This window comes from Lygodium microphyllum, chromosome 28, assembly GCF_053477565.2.
Source record: "Lygodium microphyllum isolate KBCC chromosome 28, Lygodium_microphyllum_v1.1.10, whole genome shotgun sequence".
Taxonomy (NCBI): domain Eukaryota; kingdom Viridiplantae; phylum Streptophyta; class Polypodiopsida; order Schizaeales; family Lygodiaceae; genus Lygodium; species Lygodium microphyllum.
The window spans coordinates 124896616-124902091 of record NC_141162.1 but is presented as its reverse complement, the minus strand read 5'-3'; the positions used below and the strand labels follow the sequence as shown (position 1 = coordinate 124902091).

The window sequence follows — 5476 nt, the reverse complement described above, 5'->3', positions numbered from 1 at the left end:
TGGCACAAGCTTGTGTTTTCTTCCTTAAAATGATTTTACTAAGTTTTTTATATCAATGACGCGTTCTTGATTTTCAGCTTCAATTGAAAAAGGCTATCGGGCTCACAACTGGCAATGCAAATGGGCTTGCAACCTTGCAAAGGGCGATGTTACAATGACTCCAAAAGCATTGGCATGTGTTGCTTATTCACCTGATGCAAGCTGACTTGTTACTTCTGGAGAGGTATATATCATCTACAAAATGATAGCGATTTCGGTCCCCCACCAATAGTTAGTTGAAAAGTCCTTATGTAGAGAGTTATAGGGCTAGAGGTTTCCTAGCACTAAGCTGGGTGGTTTTTTGTTGTTTTAGTCTGGGCATCAACCAGTTGCTTTGTATTTGGGATGTAACCGATGGGTCTTGCCTAGCTGAGCTGAAATTGCACTAATATGGCATTTCATGTGTGCAGTTCTCTCCTAACATATGATGTTCAACAAGAATATAGTGCCTTCTACATCATGGACTTGCATTGAAAAAATGGGTTAATCTTAAGGTGTCCTTTGATGGAAGCAAGGATTTCTTTGTGGTTTCCTATCTGCTCAGACATCAACAACAGTTTCAGTTGCTCGTTGCAGGTTTAGCAAGACCATGGTTTAGCCATTTCAAGTTTGGACGTTGCTTGTGCATGCAATGATGGTATTTTGTGGATTTTCATGCTTGAGTCTCTTGCACTTGCTGCAACTTTTCCTTGACCAACACCATTTGAATTCCATGACTTGACAGATACAAACACATGCTCCTACCTTGCCGCACATAATGTAAATGGGATCTCATATCTTGATGCTGTTGCTTGACGATTTGCAACATCGCACAAGCTTAGTAAGTTTTATTTTGAGATAACATTAGTGAGTCCGTACACTGAGAATAAGCTTAAAGTTGCTAGGCATAAAGTGCTTCAGTTTTGATAATACATTGGTAAGGTTTCTCTTCAATCACTATTCTTACACAAGATGTTTTGGTTTTTCCAGCTGTTGTATATGTCGATCATAGTTTCTTTGTTTGGGATACTCACAACTTTTCAAGGCCAGGTACTTTGTTTTAGTATTGTTCAATCCTATGCTTCTTAGAAGTTGTTAAGTTCTATGTTGAGAGGGAGATTAATGGTATCTGCAGCCTCTTTAACAATGTCTCTTTTGTGACCTTGGGAGGGTTTGTATTGCTATTAAAGAACTTGTAAGTAATAACTTAAAAATGCTTGGGATTGCATAGGATATATTTGAATGCATAAAAGGTTGGAAGTTATTTTCATGGAAGGTTACCACAAGTCTTATATTGAAACATGATTGGCTAGTATGTTAAGTCATTTGTCTTGTATGGTTTTAGGACAAAGCACCTGCATCAACTAAAACACTATCCCCGCTTGAAGTTGAGTCCATGCTTGGTGGCTCACTACTTGCAAAGGAATGAGAATGCTTGAAATTAAAAGAACACCAGGTAACATTACATGATGGTTTTATGGTATAGCTTTAGAATGCTCATTGTGTAAGCCTTTGTTGCTCACTTAATACCAACAAAAAGTCTAGTCAAGGGTTTCATATCAACTAGGATATGACTACTGAGAAGCAAAGTGTGGACCTTGGAAGCATTGCAATAGATGCTCTCTCCTTGGTGGGATCACTGCCGGTTCTATAAATAGCACAAGACTGAAAAAGGCTACTGCTGCTAAAATTGAAAAAAGCAATCAAGGTATGGGTGCTACTATTATCAAGTATGGCAGTGTGTTGTTCCTTGGAATCATAATGCCAAATGTGATGAAAGCTCCTCAACTAGCTAACTTACCTATATCCATCATAGTGGCTCTGTTGACAGTTGTTAGTTTTTTTTAGGAAGGCCCTTGATTCAGAAAATCATTTGGCCCATGTTACTTGCCATGTGAGCTATGTTTGCATGCTTGGAAAAGGTCTGGAGTTGTAGCTCTAGCAATTAGATTACTAGTAGCTACCTGTGAAGAGAGCTTGTTGTAACAGTTAGGATTTTTGAGAGCTGCTAGAAGAAGAGAATATTGTTGCAAAAACAAGGGAAGTCAATTGTATAGTCTTAGGAGCTTCTACAAGAGACATGCTAGTTGGATTGCTGATTAAAATGAAGACCTCAATAGGGGGTAAAAGTACATTTTGTGGCAACTCTACTAGTAGGAAGCACCATTGACCGAGGCCAAATGTTTGAGATATGTGCAAGGTAAATCATTTGCATGCCAAGGAAGAGAAGGATGTAGAGGAAAATGTTGGGTCAACATGGAGGAAATGGAGGCTACTTCATACTGCTTCTACCATTACCAAGGTATATTGAGCTTGTATTGTCATAGGCACATGTTCTTGAGAGCAATCTTTTTCATTTTGATTACATTTCATTCTATGGTGTCTCTTGCCTTAAGTCTATATGGAGCCTTATGTATCTGACCAAGTGTCATTCACGTACTAAAAGTGGGGCCTGCATACCATCACAAAATGGGAGCGATGATGTCTAGCAATGGCACTATGCATTAGTAGATCCTTGAAATGGAAGGGACGATGCAAGCTCTTTGACTTTATTGATTTGTTGAATTATATTCTCATGAAACTCGATTATATTTGCTTTCGTTTTGAAAAAGCTTATGGCTGGCAGATTCGCACCATTACAATATGAATAATGCTTCAAGAGTGTTTGCTCATGGAAGAGAATTGAACTGGATTCATAGGGTTTTTTTCTAGAAGAGGATGAAGAATATCATGAAGCGCTTGAAGATGCTCATTCCAAGTCTTGGCGTGAATCAATATGCCATCAAGCCAAATGAGTAAGAGATTTTTGTATTAAATGATGAAAAATTGTGTTGCCCGTGGAAAGTGTTTGAAGGATTGAAAAATATAAATAGCATCACAAAAAAATTATACAACCCTTAAGGTGTGTAGATGTCTTGTGAGCATTAGTGGGATTTAAAAGTATTTGTTGATTGCTAGAAGCCAAGCCAATGGATGCCAAAACTATTGATTGTCCAAGTTGCTCCAATTGGGTCTATTGGTTGTGTCAGGATCTCATGAAATATTAAAATGCTAACCACCACTATATTGCAATTAGCAGAACATGCTCTAGCTTTATCAATAGAATGGGAGCTAAATAGGGTAGTTGGAATGCCTTCATTTCAAAATTAAGAGAGGCTAAGAGTGTAGAAACCAATCACAGCAAAGCGTGATTGAGAAAGCTAATTTGGTAAAAGGTATACTGAATGTTAAATGTCTGAAGAGTGATACACCTATTCATAATCCCAAAAAGAATAGAAATAAGTGTTGTTGCTTGTGTTGGAAATTGTAATTGCTAAGCAAGGATTGCCCTAACGAGTGAGAAGGACCTATGGTTAAGGAGGTTTCTAAATTGTGATTCTAGATTGTTAATTGTATAATAGTTGCTAATCTATTTGCCATTTGAGAGGAATCTTGAGAGTACAAGTGATGTGCTTTTACCAACCACTTGTTTATAGGTTTCTCAACAATTCTCCAAGTGTGGCTTCTTTTGCTTTAGAAATTGCAATATTCTAAACAACCCTAATGTGACTTGAATTTTGTGGATTATTTTTTGACTTGATCAGAATTATTTCAATAAAAACATTTTGGGCAACCTTGTCTATCCTTGACTGGTAGTACTTGCCTATCTGTGAGTTGGATTTTTTTTCCCATATATGAGTAAAAATTATCATTTTTATTCTACTAATTAACTTGTATTATAGTTTTGTTCAAATTGTTAATTCTATACAAGAATATTTTGTTGTATAAATGGTTCCGACTAGTTTTCTTATATAGGAAAATTTTACTATATCTATGATTTCAACTAGTTTTCTCATCTAGGAATAATTTACTACATCATCAACTAGAATTTTAAAAATTTTCTATATAGAAATGTTTTACTATATCACTAACTTGTAAAGTGTTCCACTTTTACTAGTTGAGACTTTTTCTAGATACTTTGAGAAGTATCTTTCTCTTTTTTTACTATATGGGATAGTGTTCAAAGTTCCTTGTGTGGGAGACTGGCCTGCATATTCCATGCAGGAGGTTGATGACAATTTACGAGCTCATTCTAGCTCATTAAATGGCAACATCACAAAGTTACATGTGAAATTTGGGATCCATTTCATATGTCCAAATCGATCTGCCAGCATGTCTCAAGGTGTGTGTGTATGGATGATATTTGGGATGGACATTATTCAATCAATGCTGTTGCCATAATAATTAGAGCAATACTCGTGAAGACGTGCGATGACTCTGTCAGGAGCTATAGTGATTTTGAAGAAATTTTCTTCAACCTGTGCTAAAGCAACTATTGTCGAATATCAAAGAAGGAGACGTAGAGAAGCAGAAGAGGATGATGACGAGATGTATGATGAGTTTGGTATTATAAAGAGAAAGTTTTGCATTAACACAAAACAGGAGGATTTCAGCTTTGTTCCAGCTGCCGCTGGCATTGGAAAAGCTGACTGGGATAAGGAAGATCTTGGTATCATGGATTGTGAAAAACTTCTTGCCAAAGGGAGTTTGATAGTGAACACCACATGGTAGGGGACAATCACAATGGCTATCAATTATTTCACAATGATGACTATAGTAAGGGGGTGCTTTTTGATCATGCTACATCAGGAGGCGAGCAAACTAGAATCTGTCCTTGTCAGAGAGAATGCAGGGCGATTAAAGCTTTAAAGCTTCAAGTTATTGCTTTTGAATTTTTTTTTCTAAATGGTTTTAGCTTTTAAAGCTTAGCTTTAAACAAAATAAAGCAAAAAAAAAACTCACTCAACGTGTGGAAGGAAAAACTATATAAGAGGAGGTGTATGAGGAGTTTAGCACTAACCCTCCTTGATCTCTCCATGAAGACCACTTATGAGAGACTCTTCAGTCGAGCTTTATGCTCCTCACCTCTTCGAAGCTTTGCCAACAAGTTCGAAGGGAGTGGCTTGAGGTTAAGCATTGAGCCCCTGGCCTACATTAAAGTTTTTGCCATCAAGTCACATAAGAGTGAGGCTCTAGAGTCGGAGCTTTAAGCTCCTTGCCTACTTTGAATATCATCATCAAATTCTACGAGAGTGGCTTGAGTTCAAGCTTTGAGCTCCTCACCTTCCTTGAAGATATTTTCTCAAAACCTAACATTCCACCTTCTTCTCTTCTCTCTCAGTTTGAGATTTCGACCTTGTCTTCCACGATATCTTTTTATCATATCTTTTAACTCCCCTTCTCCAATAGTCTTTTAATCTTGTATCTAGTCTATATCGTTAATCAAAGAAATTGTTTTCAAAAAAAAATCTTTCGGATAATTATTTTACATTAAGTTATCCCATCACAAAGTGTCCATGCGGCAAGCGACTTTCACGAACCCCTGCGCAAATTCCATGCGACATCTGGTGAACATGACGTGAAAGCATCACTTTTGACCATCGAGATGGAAGACTCTTCAGATAATCCACCCTCTTTA

General features: G+C 37.3%; 1 long non-coding RNA gene across 1 annotated transcript; it reads left to right on the top strand.

Moving 5' to 3' along the window:
- Positions 1–621: 621 nt before the first annotated feature.
- On the top strand, positions 622–1469 carry LOC148011957 (uncharacterized). The gene is made up of 4 exons (XR_015689288.1): positions 622–676; positions 764–859; positions 1009–1068; positions 1364–1469. It is a non-coding gene; the product is annotated as an uncharacterized LOC148011957 (long non-coding RNA).
- Positions 1470–5476: the final 4007 nt, after the last annotated feature.